Here is an 18508-nt window from a genome sequence, read left to right as displayed (position 1 = left end):
TGTTTTGCTCCTTAAATAGAGATTTGAGAAAATGTGAGAGTATTACTTGACAACCAAATTATGTTGGAGTGAAGCGAGTTGACTTTGTTGTGTGGAGCTGCATCAGCTGATCTTCTGGCAAAGTACAGTTCAAGATGAAAGAGTGAAAAATGCTTTATATTTAAACTGCTGGGAAACACTGGACATGGTCTGTTGTTACAGTGAAGTTATCTTTAAACACTGGTGTTTAATAGAAACACATTCTTTCTGCCATCACTTTCAGTTTGGTTCAGGAATGTATTTTTACATGAACCTTGCGTGTCCCCACAGTCCTGGTGTGCTCTGTAGGATGGACTCAGTGCAGGGGCTGGGTGGGTGTGGAGATGTGGATGTGGAGATGGGTTCCCATTGTTTGCCTGGTTCACAGTGTGAGGGACCAGATCAGTGCTGCTCTGCCTGGGAAGGGCCATAAGGGCTCAGGTTTGGGGGTCTGGTGCTCATCACCCCCTGCTCCACTGCCCAGCCCTGCCCTGTCACACTGCACTGCCCACTGACAATGTTTGTTCCACTGGAGCTATGGGCTGCTCTTTACCACTGGGTTAAAGACAAAGCCAGTGTTTCAGGGTCTGCTGGGAATCCCATCCCTGCTGAGAGCAGCCTTCTCACCACTTGCAGATCCTACGTGCTTTGGTTAGTGGGAATCTGGCTATTCGAAGCAGCTGTTCCAAATGTTTAAAAAGGTACCTTGTGCAACAAAATGTGTGCTCTAAATCTTTAACATATTAATTACTTGTGTAGTTAATTTGTTCTGTTTCCTGCAGAGTCCAGTTTTTTTTTCCTTTTCTGGAACTTTGATGTGTCTTGCTTTTAAGAGCATCTTCTTACTTGTACATGTGCTGCAACCTAGAAATACACACATGAGAAATTAGTTTATAGATGAGCAAGACTGGATTTGTGTATTCTGCAGATCTAATCAAAGCTCATTTTAATAATGTGATTTGTCTTAAATTTTCTCCCAGGTCTAAACCTTTAGACTTTTCAATCTGCTTTCCAGTCATTATAGGCAGATTTCTGTATGAATAATGCATAGTTTTGCTTTAAAAATCAGTCTACACAAATCCACTTTATTTTCACTTTTTATTGATTCCAACCTTGGTGGCTTGCATACATCAGAAATTTCACAACTTAGAAATGTGTCTGTCCCTACAAACGAGTCATTGATCAAAAAAGGTTAATTTGACTGACTCCCTCGAATTTTTCATTGTCTCTCTTCTTTGTTTCTGTCTAAGTAGTAAAAACAATTTCCATTTAGAAACTTCAGTTTTCAGAAGAGTAGGGTTTCACTTTCTGCTGAATGTATGGGCATACAGTGTATTCATTTAAATACAAATTCATGGAAACAATTCAAAGAAAATTTGAACCCACTGCAGCAGTTTATTGCTGTAAATATACTCAGGTTATGCTTCCATTCCAAAGAGATTCATCTCTTGCTGACTGCTGATATTTAATTCATTATAAGGTTAAGTACAAGAGAATTTGATATTTTTGGAAATGGTAAAGGAAACATTTTTGACCTCTACTAATGAAATGGCCATCAATTGCCTGTTTTCTGTTTCCCCCTCCTCTCCCCTTGATCTAATTTGTTTTTCCTGTTGAATTTCCTTAGCACTTTTCTTCCCAGGCTCTCTGTCACCTCACTTTAATTACGTTTTTGCTTTCTGAGATGGATGTAGGAGGGCCCCAAATGCTGACTTGGAGATAACAGTGGGAGCCCCTGTGGGCTCTGGGCAGCTGTGGCTCATCCTGGTGGGCTGGGAATTCCCTCCTGAAGTCCTGGTGAGCTGTGATTGTGGAGACAGGGCTGCTGCTGGCTCTCTGCTGACCTGCTGTGATTGTTTGTGATGGCTCAGGTGCAGTCTGGAACCAATGTCCTGTGACTATATGAATTATTACATTTAAAATAGAAAACACTTCTCAGTTTTACACAGGTCTCTGCTTTACATTGGCAGCCCCTTCAGATCAGGTTTTCCCACTCTCCTCAAAGGTGACTGACAAAATTTGCTGGAGGGATGGAAGGTTTGGGCTCATGTTTCCCTTCAGAATCCTCAGTAGGAGGTGAAGGAGAATTTCTGCTGTTATATTAGGAAAGGTGATTTCGGTAAAATTTCTGCCTTTCAGCAGGGAGTTTGAAGATCTTACATGGAGCACAGAGTTTTACAGAGGATGTGACAAAACCTGCCAGTGCAGTAGCAGCCCCTTCCACAGGGGAGAGGGACCTGGTGGGCTCCATCTGGGAGCAGTGGGAACAGTTGGGCTCCCCTGGAGCAGTGCAGATGCTGCTGTGAGTAGAAGACAATGTCCCCTTGCTGCTGCTGCTGCTGCTGCATGGGTGTAGACACTTTTTTGATCATGGTGCCTGGAGAGGCATCAATCACATCAGAATTATTTGTTGCCTCAGAGGTTTTATTGTGCAACACCTGTTTTTCTCTAAAACCAGGCACTGTGTGACCTGACCAGAGCCTGGAGGGAAGCACATACTGCCATGCCACTTTTATGTGCTGCCAAACCCCTTCCAGTGAAGGGCTTTAAAGCAAGGCTGTCAGGAGGGCTGGCTGAGTGACAGAGGAGCTGTGCTGACCACTTGTGAGATGCTTGGCTAGCTGTGAAATGCCAAGGGGTTGTTGTCCTCACCTGTAAGTTCTGTAACTCGAATGTGTGCCATAAGGACCCTGGCTCTCCCTAGGCAGCTTTAATCAATACACAGATTCTTTCACTGACATCAGGAGGCTCAGCAACATCAAGGAAAGCTCAGGCAGTGTTAGAGAAGCACAGTGGGATGGGGGATGATGCTGTAGTACACAAATGCTGAAGGAAAGATAAGCTTTCCTATCACAGTCTAAGTCCATCTGGAGCTAGACTATTGTGATGAATTACCAACATGTTTGCAAGCAACAGCTGCGTGACAAAAACCTGTTTTCTGTGTGTCAGGCTTTGTTTTTCCTATAGAAGTGCTCTCATGTGGCTCTGGCTGAGATGTCCCCATGGTTGTGTTGTTCCCTGTTTCATGGGTGAGGGCCCAGGAACCTTCTTGCCCCACAGCCCTCCCAGCACACAGAGCCTGGCACTTCCCTTGCTGCTCTTTCCTCTCTAATTGTGCTTGGGCTTGCAGGGGCCGGCACCTAAATATGCTCCATGCAGCCTGGGACACTTTTGCCACTGATGAAATTTGTGATTTAAACAAAAATGGAAGTTGTTCCTGTCCTTCCTGTGGTAGTTTCAGCCCTTCCCCTGCTGTTCCCTTAGTGGGTCAGTGGGTTCTTTGGAAAGCAGAGCCTGAGCTGGCCCAGCAGTTGGCTCTGTGCTGAATGAGAGGAGCTGCTGGAAACCACCCATCCCAGTAGATGATGTCTGCTTTGAAATTCTCCCAGCTGCTGGGGAGCTGGTGGCTGTGTCTGTGCTGAGCTGCCAGCCTGGCACACAGCCTGCTAACGTGTCCTAGCAGTGCAGGCTCTCCCTGCCTCACAACTTTATACCCTTCCTATGAAACAGAAATAGCAACGTGGATGTATTTATTCAAAGCATCAGGGGAAGAGGCCTTTAGCAGCCTGGCTGGCTGTGTGACATTTACCTTCTCATGTCTGTCAGGATTTTCATTGCTGAAATGAGGCTTGTGAACAGCTCCTCTCAAGACTGCTTCTCCAGCCAGGGCTGAAACATTGGGGGTGCTGGATAGTGATCTACTGAGCTCATTTTATTAGTGAGACAGTGTCCTACGTATTTGGGACACTTCCATGGCTTGTTTGTCATCATTCTTCATCACATGCCTTTTGGTCTTGTAAGACTGACAAAAGAATCACATAAACATTTGATTTCATGTACTCATTCTTAGGACAGCATTTGAATGAAAAGTTGGTGTTTATATTGAGTCCAAAGTTTTTGTTTTCCCCCCTGAATTAGGCTCGAAGACCTGGATGTAATTCCATGAAGACTTCAAAAGACAAAGATGTCCCATCTCAGTATTGGGATAATTTATTTATTTATTTATTTATTTATTTATTCTGGTAAGGTCGAAAAGATGAAAACACAGATTTGGATCAAAACCTTTGTGTTATAAGTCACATTCAACTTAAGTGGCCTTAGTGTGTAGGGAATGTTGGATTTGAGGCTCTCTGATGAGCCCTCCTGCCTGTCCCCAGGTGGGCTGAGCAGGAGAGGCAGAGCTGGGCCCAGTAAGTGCCAGAGAAGATGGAGCTGGAGCACTCAGGGGGTTTGTCCCAGCTGAAGGTGCTGCTGTTGTGAAGCACAGGAAATTTGGTGAGGCATAGGAAAGCCTGGGGATTGAAAATGCTCTATGGTGAAATTTCATGGAGGATGCTGCCTTACTTTCGGTTCAATTTGAGTGCACAGGTGACGAGCACAGCTGTAAAAATAGGGGCCAGGAGAGAATGACTAAGAGGATTTATTTATTTTTACTAACATAAAGGAGTTTTCTTTGCTGGTTTTGTTTTGCTTGTTTGTTCTGGTTTCAATATGAATCTGTATCATCTCAGTACTTGAGAAATCTGTGCCTTGGAGATGTGACCAACAACTGCCTGATGTAGCTTTCTCTTTCTGCTCTTCTAGAGACTACATGGATGTGCAACATCATACTTATTTTCTGACATTATAGTAAGTTTTATTATGGTTTCTTCCTGGATATTGCTCCTAGCATTGGACGGGATTCCTAAACTGGAAAAGATATTAAAAAAAATGAACGTAGGAAAAAAGCAAATAAAAATAAGGAATGAAGCTTAATACATACATTTAATATAATTCTTGTACAAACTTAGTTATTTTCCTTAAGCACTGGCAAGGTTTTTCCAGAGGAGGGAAACACTGCATACATTTTATTAACACGTTTGTTACCCTGGCCTTTTCAATCTAACAGCAGAGTGTAGCTTGGGGGAGGGTGTTGCAGCTTATCTTCTACTCTTTTGACACCTTGTGCAAATTAATGACAAAGCCCCACGTAATGTGCAAGTGAAAATGAGGTTTTGCTGGTACTTGAAACCCTATGCTAAAACTCCAAAATGAAAATTCTCTTTTCTTGAGCCCCATGACCTAACCCTCCCTTCTCTGAGCAACTGGGGGAAGGTGGGAGAAGAAGAAAGGGAAGGGGGGGAAAGGAAAAGTAATTTTAAGTTTTGAGATTGTGACTCATTATTCTTTAGCTCTCTGGAATGCCACGAGACTTTTTTAAGCATCCGTTATTTGTCACTTGGCAGAAAGAGGCTGATAGCTTGAGACTTGAATTGTCATTTTGTACATAACACACTGACAGATCCATGCAAAAACAAACCTTACCGAAATTACATTTAAAAATGTATAAAGACACCAAATAAACTTTACAGAGAGCTTGCCAACACTATTCTGAATTCTGTGATAAAAGACAGGACAGAGGGAGCTGCTGGGATTGTGCCTCCTACATTTGCACTGATTTTTTGTGCCTGCTCCTGTTGTTTTCCAGTTGCTGTCTCCTAAAAGGGAATGGGCTTTTCCTAACATCAGGTAGAGGGAGGGAAATTGTGTTTTGGCTCTTTGGAGGCAGAACAGAGAATCCAACTAGCAGGGAACTGCTTGAAATGGGGAGTGATCTCCCTCACAGAGCAAGGTGTTGTGTCAGTAATTTGCTGTCAGTATGTCTCTGAATTTGCTTTTGCATGGCAGCACTTTTTCTTCTCTCTGTCCACACACAGTTGGAGGATTGGCTTTTAATTGCATGAATGTTTGGACTCTTTAAGAAGCTGCTTTTAATATGATCTTTTTCTAACAGGGGCCAGCCAAGGTATTTTAGCACAGAAGGAAGAAAGGTTTCCTCAACACTCCTTTGTCAAAGCAGACCTTGCAATGTGGGGCAAGATGAGAAGGGTCTCCCTCACACATTTCTTTGCCCAATGCTTGTATGAAAGTGTCAAAATATTATTTTGTGTAGCCTACCTGTGCATTGTATTTTTGACCAGTATCATAAGGAGTTTTACTTTGTTCTGTAGCTCTCCATGAAGTATCAGAGTCCTTCTCCTGGCACTTACATGTGCAGTTTTTTGCTCTGTAATTCTCCAAAGTTTTCTTGCTTGCTCTGGATGGCTTTTGCAATGGTGTGATTGATTGCTTGGGAGTTGAACACTCCCATGAAAGTACTCAATCCACTAAATCTCAAACTGAAGCTGTGCTTCAGTGACAGTTAATTGGGAGTTATTTATGTTTTTCTGCAGGCAATAGGTACTATCACTGTTTTCCTTGGAGGAGCATTTAAAAGATTCAGAGATTGGCTCCCTTCTACACTAAACAACATTTAAACATATTGAAAAAAGGGTTCCTGTTCCAGAAGCTTTAGAGGTAAGTTATGTTTTTACCATGAAAAAGCAATCCTGAAAATAAATACTGTATAACTATTTCAGAGGAGCCAGGGAGAAAATTACTGGTTATTCCAACTACTTCTGGACAATGCATTGCCTTGAATTTAAGGGAAAGAACTTACCTGGCCCTCTTATCAAGGGTGCACCAAGCTGAATATTTTAGAAAAGTTCTGCTTTGAAGTGAAGCTGCAGGTACACAGTGGTAGGCTGTATCCACTGACTTGACATGCTGACCCTGACTGGGGATATCCCATGGTAACTCTTGGAATATGTATGCATGCATATGAGAGGAATAAACAGGGTTCTCAAATTTCAAGAAGAAAAATCACTGTATCACTGCTTTCTCTCTGACCTTGAAAGGTCTTGAATTATTAAAGAGTCTCTTAAAAGTGCAACCTAGTTTCTAAACCATGTAACTTTAAAATGGCATAACCATTGTGAAATTTAGTTCTGGAACCATTTAAGCAATTTTTTCTGCATTACTTTAATTACAAAAATTGGATGTTTCTATTGCTTTAGAATATTTTATCATTTTAATTAAAATTAATAATTTTATGTACACTGCAGTGCTGTGAATTCAGGATACCAAAAGTTTTAACAGCTCCTGATACTCTTGTGAAAATATCCTTGAGTAGCTGAAATACTGGGGGAGTTTCTGATAGCTGAGTACCACCTGAGTTACTTACATGCCTAAGTTATAGAGGGGTCTAGGTAGCTTTTAAATACATTGGGCTTCAAAGGTTTTGTTTATGCTGCCTGTGAGCAGAAAGCAGACTCCACTGTGGGAACTGAGGCTGGACCAAACTTTGGGCTGCTTAACAGAAACACCTACACTGGGCAGCTTTGACTTGAGCAGATTTTGAAATAATGATCTAAGGATGGCAACCTCCATCCTCTTCCTTGGGTTAGAAGTTTTCATACAAGAGAGATTTCCCATGTTTTTATATGATGCAGGTGATGTGTTTTAGTCTTTGCTCCACATTTGCCCTTGATACAGTGAAGTGGAATCGGGGCTACAGCTGTTTATAGCTTATTATTTTATATCCCATTTATTAACAACAAAGAAGTGGCTTGTCTCCCCAGTTCCTAGGTTTGGGTTAGTTTTTGTTCTCTTGTGCATAAGTGTGCAGTGCAGAGTTTTATATGCTGTAGGAGAAACTTTCAATGGAAAATTCATCCAACCCCCTCCTCACAGGTGTGAACCTGTGTCTGTGTTTCAGCAGGTACCAGAAAATGCTTCTGCTACAGGAGCCATTTGCAGGCTGTGGTCAAAGCTTAACCTTGGCTGTGGCACAGCTTTAGGTCTTGCAAATCCCTTTGAGTTGCATAAAACAGGGAGGCCTTTGAATTCTGGGTTGTTGTCAATGTTTACAGCAATGTGATTAGAGCCAATTAGTGACTTGTGCTTTGTGTGTGCTGTAATAACAGAGATGTTGTTTTCCCACTTTGCTGAATGGGCACAAGGCAAAGAAACTTTCTCTTGACCCTGAGGAGGGAGCCTGTAGATAAAGTCCCCCTGCATCAATGCCCATCTCTCCCTGCTGTGCAGGAGTGTCCAAGGGGAGCAGGCCTGGGAATGTCCCAGTGTGCTGAGAGGAGAAGCAGGGCAGCTCTTTCTGATGTGTGTGTGGGCCAGGGTCTGTCCCTGCATGTGCTTTGTGGTTCCACTGGAATCCTGCAGGGCAGCATTTGATGGCTGATGTGATTTGCTGTGTGTGAATATAGAGGCACTTACTGCTCTATAGCTTGTGAACATGCAGAGCTGCTTCAGCAAAGGCTGGGGGAAATGGGGAGGGGTGGAAAGGAGCAATTAATTTTGGCCTTTTGGGAAAGCAGCATCCTGTCGATTCTGCTGTCATCACATGCAGTTTTTCTCCTTGTGCATTTGTCACAGATCAAGCCCTGCTACCCACTTTTAAATGTAATTACTGTAAATGAGGCACTCTCCAATTCCAGGCTCTTGCACCATGTCAGAGCTATGCAAAAGTCCTACAGGAATCCATCCTCCCTGTCTCAGGGACAGAAATGCTGCCAAGAAGCACGAACTATCACTTTTGTTTCCTCCATCTTAATAAAACAGAGACTTCTTTCAAAGTTAATTTCAGAATGTTCTTTGTTGTCAGAAGTAATTTGGTGGCCTCAAAGGGCTGAAAACCCCATCCCCTAGATAGTCAAATGCACTTTTGGATATTTGTGATGTGATTTGTGGTGTGTAAACAGACAGCTTCCAGCCTCCATGCTCTCTTTATCTGCATCTGTAGACTAAAAGCAGTGTGTGTTTTAATTAGCAGATACAGTTAAAGCTGTTCAGGGATGAAAAATTGACAAGAGACCTGCTTGCAAGATGCACGTGCCTCTTTTTCTGACATGTACTCATGAGCACACCCTTGGGGAGCAGGAGCTCCAGCTCTGGCTCTGTCTGTGGGACTGGGGCTTGGTGGAGCTGCTGGCACTGAGGGCTCAGCTTAGGGGTGGCCAAGGGTGCAGGATTCTCCCTCTGAAGGATTCCCCTGCACCTCTGCTGATGCAGGGGACCAGGACAAGGCTGTCCTTTGTTGGCAGAGATGGAGCTGGAGCAGGCAGCTTCACCACTGGGGTCTGCAATGAGAATTGCAGAGCTGAGGACCGTGGCCCCTTCTGGTGGGAAGTGCAGAGCTCTCCCTGTGCAGGGCTGGTGGGTGTCCTGCAGCCCAAGTGTTGGAGGGTGTGCAGCTCCTGGGAGAGGAGAGGCAATGCCTTATGGCTCTGAACCTGTCCATCCTAGAACTTGCACAGCAAGGGGAAACAGTAACAGTTGGTTTCTGCTCTGTGAGAGGAATTAAGCATAATAACGTGTTAGCCTAGACTGCTACCTGCCAGAGTTAGACAGACTCGAGGCTGGGATAAAAAAAGATTGTCATCTGATTTTTCCATCTGGATGAGGCTGCTCAGTTTGCCTGCAGCCCGTGTGTCCCTGGGGCTGCGCACAGCGATGCTCCCGGCCCGCAGGGAGGCGAGGGCAGCGCTGGGGCTCCTGCGGAGCACAGCCACCTTCCTGCAGAAAACGAGATGTGCAGCCAAACAGGCTGATGGAAAACAGCCTGGAAACACACACACTGACCAAATGGTGCCTCTGCCCCAGCTCGCTGCTCACAAAACTCAGGTGATTTCAGATGCTGGATAGATTTAGAGAAAATGTTTTCGTCCTGCTTGCCACTGGTTTAAAAACATTCTAGAAAGAAAATGAAGTGGCAGTTGTAAAGTATCTGGCACATTAATGCTAAAATGATATGACCAGAATCCTATAAAAAAGGGATTTCTGTTTCTTATCTAGAAATTAAACTGTATGCCATTATGACAACACCATTTAACCTTTGTCCAGTCTACCTGTCCTTATCTGTTTAGTCAAGCTTCCCTGAACAAATTGCTTTTATAGCAAAAACACAAAATGTGATTAGCAGAGAAACAGTATTTATTCTGATTATCCTCCCGTGGCTAGACTATTGCAAGAGTTAAACCTCATTTACATTTTTTTGCAAACAGATGTGGCTGTAGAGAGCTGTGCTATTGCAGACAGCAAGGCTAATGTGTAGGGTGTGTGGTGTGTCAGCTTTCTGATCTGGCTGGTTAGGCTGATAATTTCCTGCCAGTTTATAACAGCCTCTGGTTGTTTGATTGCAAAGGGAAAGGCACTTTGGGGCTTAGGTAGCAGGGGAATTGATTTACCCAAATGTCTTTCATCTGAGTGTGATTTGTTAATTTTAGATTTAAAGACTATGCTGGTCTTTCATTTATCTGCTTCAGCCTATGGTTTGCTGCCTTGTATGTTTTATTTTTAACTGCAAGGTTTTATATCCGTATTAATAAGTCATCCAGGAAATATTGTAGCACTAAATAATCTGCATTTTCAAGTCAAATTATTGTCAGAGTGTGCACAAATAAAACAGTCTGGTTTGCTCCAAGTGACACCACTATAACAGAGCACAGTCCAATGGAAGAGACAGTCTTCAGAACAGCTTTTCAAGGATTACTTATTGCTTTGCAATGCATTTTTTTGTGAAACAGGAAAATTACTTCAACTTACAGCCCAACCTGGTCATTATCTAAAATCACTGAGTCATTTTTAGTCTCTTTTCCTAAGTAGCTTTTTGGATGGGCAGCATGGAAGCTGCTAACTAAATTTCAATTTTTAGGAAGGCCTTTAGTCATATAACTAAGGGTGATAAAAATTCCTATTTAATGGGGAATACTCCTTTGCCATGGGCTTGATCAATAAATTAAATGGGTTAATTAAGTTGAGCTGTCAGGACCAAGGACTGTCATGAAGTCAGGCCAGCAGAGTTGGGCATTTATCAGAGGCAAAAGTTTATCAAGAAAAGGCAGCCTTTAATGGGTTATTCTGGAGTGCATGCAAATGAGCAAGTACCTAAAAAATCTAGCAAGGAATGTCTGTCATCTGATCACAGGCAATATTAAAGGAGGTTGATACGTCTCAAAGTCATTAAATTTGCTTATCAAACTCCTTACTGGGGATTTTTGAACTCCAGGTTCTGAGGAGATGAATTGGCTTGTGAGTAATAGTCTTAGGTATTTCCATTTTTCACTCTTCACTGAGAAATTCAATTTGTTTTATGTTTTGAGATAGATATACACACAGACAAACATATACCTATATATGTATGAAGTGGTTTAAAATGCAAGCTTATTAAAAAATAGGAAAGCTTTTATTGCTTTCAGAGCATTTGGAGGAATTATGCTCTGCTGGTAGAATTCAGTGCAGAGGTTGGAGGCAGACCAATGCATTGCTGTCATTTCAGCTCAGGAAACTTCCAGTGTCGTTTGTGCCTGGCTCTGTGTGCTGCCTGCGGGAGAGTCCTGTTGGTCCTGGGCTGTGAGGGTCTCACAGCTGGGTGCTGTGGAGCCTGATGAGTGACCCAAGCTGTCTTTGGGCATCACTGGAGAGAAACATTCAGCAGAGTTTCAGTGCTCACTTACTGAGGGTCAAGAGACAGAAAGCCATAGGTGCTCCACCTTTAGCTTTTCCCTGTGACCCTTAGGCTGCAGAAAGGTGGTGCAGTGTTTCTCTGGCAGCCATAGGTGTGGTGGCTGATGCAGCCCTGTGAAGCAGTGGTTCAGGAGCCCCCTGAGGCTGGCATGGTGTGAGCAGCAGAGCAGCAGCAGCTCCTGGCTCTGCCACAGCCCCCTCTGGCACCACGTGCTCCTCTGCGGATGTGGTGGGAGGGAGCTGCTGTGTGCTTCCCAATGTGGAAACTGAAGCAGTGCATATAATTGCATCCAAGTTGCATCTCTGTTTTGGTACTTCCAGTTTAGCTCTAAAGCCCTGGCCATATGGATGCACTCCTACAGTCACTCTGGAGGCAAGCTGAGAATAAAATGAGCTGTGTGCAAGTGCTGCAAGCCTGTGTAAATGAAACTTGCCTGACAAACCAGAAACATGCCTTTTTGATGTATAACAAAAATAAAATTCTCTCAAGGCATAGAACTCTATGTATGTTCAATTCCTGTTGATTAAATAGTTCTCAGCTCAAAACAGCAAGAGGGTGAGCCAGGGATGCTGGTACCAGGGCAGTGATTTATCAGGAGATATGTGAAGGTGACAGTGCTAGAAAATGTGCCCAGTCATGTGGGCAAGGCCAAAGTCTTCACTGTAGTTTGGAGATGTTGTGGTTTGACACTGGCCAAACTCCAGGCACCCACAAAAGTTGTTCACTCACAGTTCCCTGCCACAGCTGGGAAGAGGAGAGAAAAAATTAATGAAGGGTTCATGAGTTGAGATAAGGACCGGGAGAAAACACTCCAGGGGCAAAACAGGCTCAGCTTAGAGGTGCAAATTGAATTTATTACTAACAGAATCAGAGGAGGATAATGAGAAATAAAATAAGCCTTTAAAACACCTTTTCTTCTCCCAGTCTCTCCCTCCTTCCCACTGACAGTGCAGGGAGACAGGGTGTGCCTGACGTGCACCTAGCATGGAAGAGGATGAAGATGAGAGACTGTGACTGGTGATAACTTCTGGATTGCTTCCTCTCCCTGCTCAATGGGGCAATAAGAATCCCTGTCCCATGCTGTAGTCTTGGGTTTTGTCTTGGAGACATGGGAGAAAAGTTAGAAATGCACCCAACAGGCTGAAGTGCCTCAGGCGTGGTGTGAGCTGGGCTCCTTAGAGGGTCATTTCTATGTGACACTGGTCTGTGGGTTCTAGATGAACATTTTAAAAATGGCTTTGGAACTTCAGCTGTAGGGAAGCCAGGCTTTTGTACCTTTTTTTTCTTAAACTATTATCAGCAGCTGTGAAGTGATGCAATCCATATGCCGTATGGAGCACCTATATATAAAAATCTGACATATGGATGTTGTGAAGTTCTCGGAAGATTCCACATGCCTTAGATCACCCACGTGCTAAAAACGTTATGTTTGGGAATTAGTTGAGATTTATGTTGAATTCCCATAGTGAAACCAGGCAAATTGTGCTGGGAATATTTGTAACACAGAGTCAGGTCTGAATTACTCGTTTTGGTCCCCCATGGAATACCACAGGTTTTGGGAAATATGAGTTTGAGGTGAATGTTTTCAAGGTGTCTCTGCAGATAACTTACATTGAATTTCTTAACCAATTGGATCTGAGCTGTTTCTAGCTTGTGGTTCTTCACTGTTATCTCCTGCCCTCCCCTAGTTGGGGGTCTCTGTCTCCCTGGGCAATGTGGGAGGGGGAGGATGAGGCACAATGTCACTGAGAACACCTGGTTTCTCAATTAAGTCTTCAGGACTTGCAACTCAGATGTGTTGTTTTGCTGCATAGATACTAAGGCAACCTACTGGCTGCTGTTTCTGTGAGACTTGAAGAAGGTAAGGCATTCCAATGGATCCAGAAGTTATAAAGCACACACTTTGCCAGAAGCTTCTGCTTTTGCTAACACTGATTTTCCATGCTGCTGTAGCTCATCATGTCAAAATGTTTATCTGGAAGTTCTCCATGGCTAGCTAGCATGAGTTGGCCAGACTCTTTCTTTTTTTTCCTTTTTTAAAAATCTTTTTTTGTCCTTTGAGATGGGAATCCACCCTTCTACTGCTGATTTGGCTGGTGCAGTGGGGCTGGCTGCACTAACCTCCCTGGGGAATTCGCCATCAGAGCGTGTGACTGAGCAGCAAGGTGGGCATAAGGCATGGTGGGCATGTTGGCTCCACACAGATGGAGGCTGAGGATTGAGTGAGCAAATGGTAAGGAGGAAGGTACATATAAACTGAAAAGACTTTTCAGTTTTACTCACTGTTTAAGAAGCGCATAGCAAGTGCTATAAAAATACAGACGAGTAATGTGTAGCTGGTTGATCCTCTCCTGGCCTCAGCAGAGGCAGATGGAGTTGGACCCATTTATTTATCTGCTGGTTTTGGGGCTTGTTCAGGGTGAGTGTGGATACAAACTCTGCTGCTGCACAAGGATCATGACCTAGGGAGGGCTTGGATGTGCTGTGCCCCCAGATGTTTGTACCAGTTCCTAAAGTTTTCATGCAAGACATCTTAAATTGCTGCTGCCCTGCCTGTCGACTTTGTTCTTGTGGAATGGCAGGGGATTGACAGTGATTTGGATCCTGCTTTCTGAAATGCTTAGTTCAGGGCTTTAGTGATGCAGTGATGTGGAATAGCAGTAAGCAGCACACTCTGGAGCTTGGTTATTTAGGGGCACACGTTACAGATGTATGTAAACCCCTTTCTCCCCTGAGAGATTTCAAGGTGAAGTTAATTCCACTACCAATAAATGTTTGTTGTAATGTGTGAAGCAATAGCAGGAGAATGAGCCTACAGCATGTGCCTGTACATCACTTTAATTTGTAATCAACCTGGAATGATTTCTTGTTCATAGCTGTGTCTGTGTTGTTTGCACGTGCTGTGCTACAGTGGATTCCACTTGCTTAAAATCCTTGTCAGGGAAGAAACATTTTTCTGGCTTTTATTTGCAATGAAAGCTGCTCCCTAGAGTCATGTCAGCTGCAGAAATCCAGACCCCAGCACAAGTGTCTGCATTAAAAACTGGGCTTTGGGCTCCATTAAAATCCTGTGACTGCACATGTCACAAACAGAGACAGGCAGTGCAGCAGCACAGGCACTTGAAAGATCCTGCTTTGAAACCAAGGGGCTTTTGAAACTGTGGGGCTTTTGAAACTGAGGTTGCAACCCTGGAGAAAAGAAACAGCTATCTCCTCTCTTTGCTTCTTCCAGCGTCTGTCAGCTTCTGGCTTTAAATTTTCTCTGAAATTATGCACTTGTCTGTTGGTAATCTTCCCCCATATTTTAATTGGGGATGGCAGGTAAGGCATAAGGTCACAGAACTGGAAATGACCTTGTAAAACTGAGACAATGGAGCCAGAAAATGGCTCTCCAGCTAAAACTGGTGATAGCAGCTGCCAAATTTTTGGGAATGTTTGCAAACTGGTGATTAGATCAAGCAAAATTGCATAAAACTTTTGACCTTTGAATATAAACAGGGCTGGAGGACTCTGAGAGGGGAATGGCAGGGCTCCAGTAAGAGAGATGTGTATCATGACAGTGTGTAGTCCACACCGTGTAGGCAGCAAAGCATGCTGATGGGTTAGTGCTTATTTTCACAGTTAAGAGAAAAGTACATGTCCTCTTTCTTTTTGTACAACATATTTAATGTGTTTATATGTGTGTGTATACATGTCACTCCCATGCATAGGTGGGGTGCATGCCCTTCATTGCCTCTAAGACAAGGGTTGGCTTGCTTGTCCTGGACAGTTTTTATAGATGGCACATTGCCAGGATGTAGGAGTGCCTTTGTTTCTGTAGCAAGCCCTGTGGCCACCACTTGTTCAATATTAAGTCTGTTTTCCCTCAGTTCCTTCTGGAGGAGGGTTGGAGCAGTGTTTTGGTCAGTTTTGCTGCTCTGTTGTGGTGTGGCAGCAGGTGTACCTGTTATTTAAGGATGCTCTATCCAAGAGACCTTTTGAAGTGCAAGGGTTTAGGGTTTATGGTGAGGTCACAGTTCCTGGGGGAATTAATTAATCAGATCAGCTGATGAGAAGTGCTGTCCCCTGCCCTGCTGTCCCCTGTCTGCTTTTAAGTATGTGAGTAGTCCATGTTGAACCTGGATTAGAAACTGAGATTGCTTTTTGACAGTGTCAAAATAAATTAGAGAGCAATAATAAACCCCAAAGAAGAGACTGGGATTTAAGAAACTGAAGACTCTTACCTTGCTCATCCTCTGCTCTTTTTGACTATGGAGCAAAAAGAGAAAAGTGCTGAAGGCTGTTCAGATTTTCAGTGCAAAAGACTGATGTTTTGGTGAGATGAGCAGGAAATAATGGCCAGAGACTTGCAGGAGAGCACTGAGAATTTGCATTGATTTTTGAATCCCTGCTTAGTACTGCAGGTCATCCAAGATCTAAACTACAACAAAGGGCATTTCAGAGACAGAGAAAGAGAGATCCCATAGCTGCAGAGTGCACTAATCTGGATGTAGCAAGCAGATTATGGGTGTTAAGGATTCTTATTGGTGTGGGACTGTGCATGCTGTTGGGTGTGTGCTCTTAGGCAGAATGAACAATTTTCTCAAAGATTTTCCAAGGTGTTAATCTCAGTAACTGAGTAATGCTGTGTAAGTGCCAATTAACTTCTTGTAACACTTTGGCAGCCTGGGAAAGCTCTATTGCAATTCCCCCCTTCCCATCCTCATGGGCAAAGCAGAGGCTGGGGAAGTTGAGCCCCAAGGCTGTTGTTATGTTCCTACAGCAGGTGTTGGTGGGCTCATTGGAGATGGCAGACAGGACCCTGTGCCTGCAGACAGACCTTGTGCTGTGGGGACACCCAGGAGGTGAGGGGGAGTCTGTGAAATTCATGGCTTAAGGATCTGACAAAGTGTCATAAAAAAACCCAGGGGCAAAGAAAAGGATAGAAGGCAATTCTCCCAGGCCATGCTCAGCTGGTGCAAATGGGTGCACTCCTTATTTTCCAGTCCCAATCCCTGCTTTGGCACCAGGTTTTGTTTGTGTTTTCTTCCAGCCCCTGAAGGAAGTGAAGGCAGACAACTCTTTGGTATCTAGACCAAGTGTGGGAGCAGGGATATGTCCTATCAGGAAATGTCCTTTTGGGTGTAAATACATGATGAGGGCCAGCAGACACAATCCAGAAAGCAGCCTGGACTTGGACTTTCTGAAAGTCTGTATCACTGTCTCAGTCCAGGACACCTCATTTCCAAAAGCATTAAGAATTTCCATACAGCTTTAGACTGTCTCCAGATTCCTACCCACTCAATCTCTAATTAAATGTAAGAATTTCCACTTTATGATTAATCCTTCTTTTCAGGGCAAGTTGCAAAATAGTTGAAAAAGTAAGACTTATCAGTCTGCTGCTTTCCTTCTGCCTTTTTAGTTTGCAAATGAATGTAGGGTCATCTTCTATCATTCGTCTTCTTAGAACTTTTGCCAGTTTTAATTCTGTAAAATGCAATAGTCATTCCTCATACTTATCTGTAAATTGCATTGAATCTTGTTGCAGTCATATTAGGTGGTAATGATTTATATGCCTTCTAATAATTTATTTGATTATTCCAGCTATGTTCCATTTCTAAAGAATTATCAAGCTGATGCTCTTGCATAGGGAACAAAGAAATATTTCCCATAGTTCTTATTTGCCTTTCTGCACTTTGGTACAGTGTTGAATTTTTGTTTTATTAATACAGTGGTGTGTAAGGATGAGGCTGACAATTTATTGCAGGTATTTCATTAGACCCCAGGTTGCACAGAAGCTGCATATCCAGAGGTGGTTTCAGTGTGGTGAGTGTCAGTGCTTGGGTGTTTCTGCCTTGTGCTCATCCCCAGATCCTGCAAGTCTCTGATGGGAATATCTGTGCTGGGCACAGATGGGGTTGATGGCTCTGAGCTCAATGGGAGTGTGAAGGACAAATAACACTGTCAGAAATCTCAGTGGCAAAATACTTTGTGTTTTCCTTTCCTTTTCCTTATGCCCCACAGTTCTGTGCCAAGCATGAGGAGCTCTCTCAGCCCCCTCATCAACAAAGGGCTGGGTGCAGGGAAGTAGCTAAGCACAGGTTTAGCTTTAGGACTGGAATTGCTCCCATAGATTTCTGAGGCAATTGTTCTCTCAAAAAGAAATAAAAAGGAAATGGGGCTGCTTGGGGGGGACAGGGAGAGAAAAGTGAGTTAGACTAAAGAAAAGTGATTTTTCTATCTGATGTGTTTCATACACTGGAAACTTTCAATATTGCCTTTCTTGATGGACTGTCTACCCTGTTTTCTCTTCCTTTTGGAAATTTGTGCTTAACTCCTGGATAATATGCCTCCCACGCCAGCTGACAAAACACAAAGAAGCTTCAGCTCTCGGGGAAAACTCTTCTCTCCATGAAAAAAATGATGTAGTTTTTCTTTCCTTTTCCTTGACTTTCATATTTAGAGAAGCACAGGATGGAACAGAGTATTGCACAAGTGCAAATAATGTCCAACTTTTTTTTTTCCTCACTAAAATTTCTCTTTGAAAAACAGTAAGTTTCTTTCTGAATATGTTGGCATAAAATATCAGTTTTTGGCAGTGTTTGAATGCTGCTTTTTTTGTCATTTGAAAGTACCATGGTGCTGAGACATTGCACTTTTGAACAGGATGAAATATGGTTACTTCTTAGGAAAAATGCTTCTGATTACTCCAGAAGCCAAATTGTTGTATTTTCCAGAGTTCAGAATACAGGCTGGTACTGTGTATGAGAAGTAGTACAATTCAAAGGGACAAGAAATGATAGGTGGAAAACCAGGAAGATATTTTACCCAGTGCACAAGTACCTGGAATCATGCAGAAAATCAAACAAGATATTACTTCCTAGCAAGAAATTAAAGCATCCAAGCAATGAAATTATTAATCAAAGAGGTATCTGATATCCTCTCCCTTTAAACTAGGTTTTTCTTCTCCTAAAGTGCTTGAGTTTTTGGAGAATTTGAGTCCTGACCCTGTAAACTGCCTTGCCCCAGCTCTGCTCTAGAGGAGTTTAGCCCCTATGATGCATTGAAGCTGAGGAGCCAGATCCACAGCCTAGATCACTGCATCTGCACTGGTTACAAAAATACACTCAGTGTCTCCTTGTTTCTCTTTTCTTTACCTTATTTTTATTG

At 43.3% G+C, this 18508-nt stretch overlaps 1 protein-coding gene across 6 annotated transcripts in view; it reads left to right on the top strand.

The window, feature by feature from the left end:
* The window catches only part of IL1RAPL2 (interleukin 1 receptor accessory protein like 2), a 332472-nt gene that overhangs the window by 71219 nt on the left and 242745 nt on the right, over window positions 1–18508 (top strand). Inside the window, exons 2-3 of one of the 6 annotated variants that reach the window (XM_058032767.1) lie at window positions 4603–4647; window positions 6231–6354. The exons of 4 other annotated variants lie outside the window; for them this stretch is intronic. The gene's annotated coding sequence lies outside the window, so the exon portion shown is untranslated. The remainder of the gene's footprint in view (window positions 1–4602; window positions 4648–6230; window positions 6355–18508) is intronic. One more of the 6 variants, XM_058032768.1, reaches the window with a different exon arrangement.

The sequence above is a fragment of the Melospiza georgiana genome, chromosome 12 (assembly GCF_028018845.1).
Source record: "Melospiza georgiana isolate bMelGeo1 chromosome 12, bMelGeo1.pri, whole genome shotgun sequence".
In the NCBI taxonomy this organism is placed as follows: domain Eukaryota; kingdom Metazoa; phylum Chordata; class Aves; order Passeriformes; family Passerellidae; genus Melospiza; species Melospiza georgiana.
The sequence above is the reverse complement of the archived record's forward strand: the minus strand, read 5'-3'. Positions and strand labels throughout refer to the sequence as shown.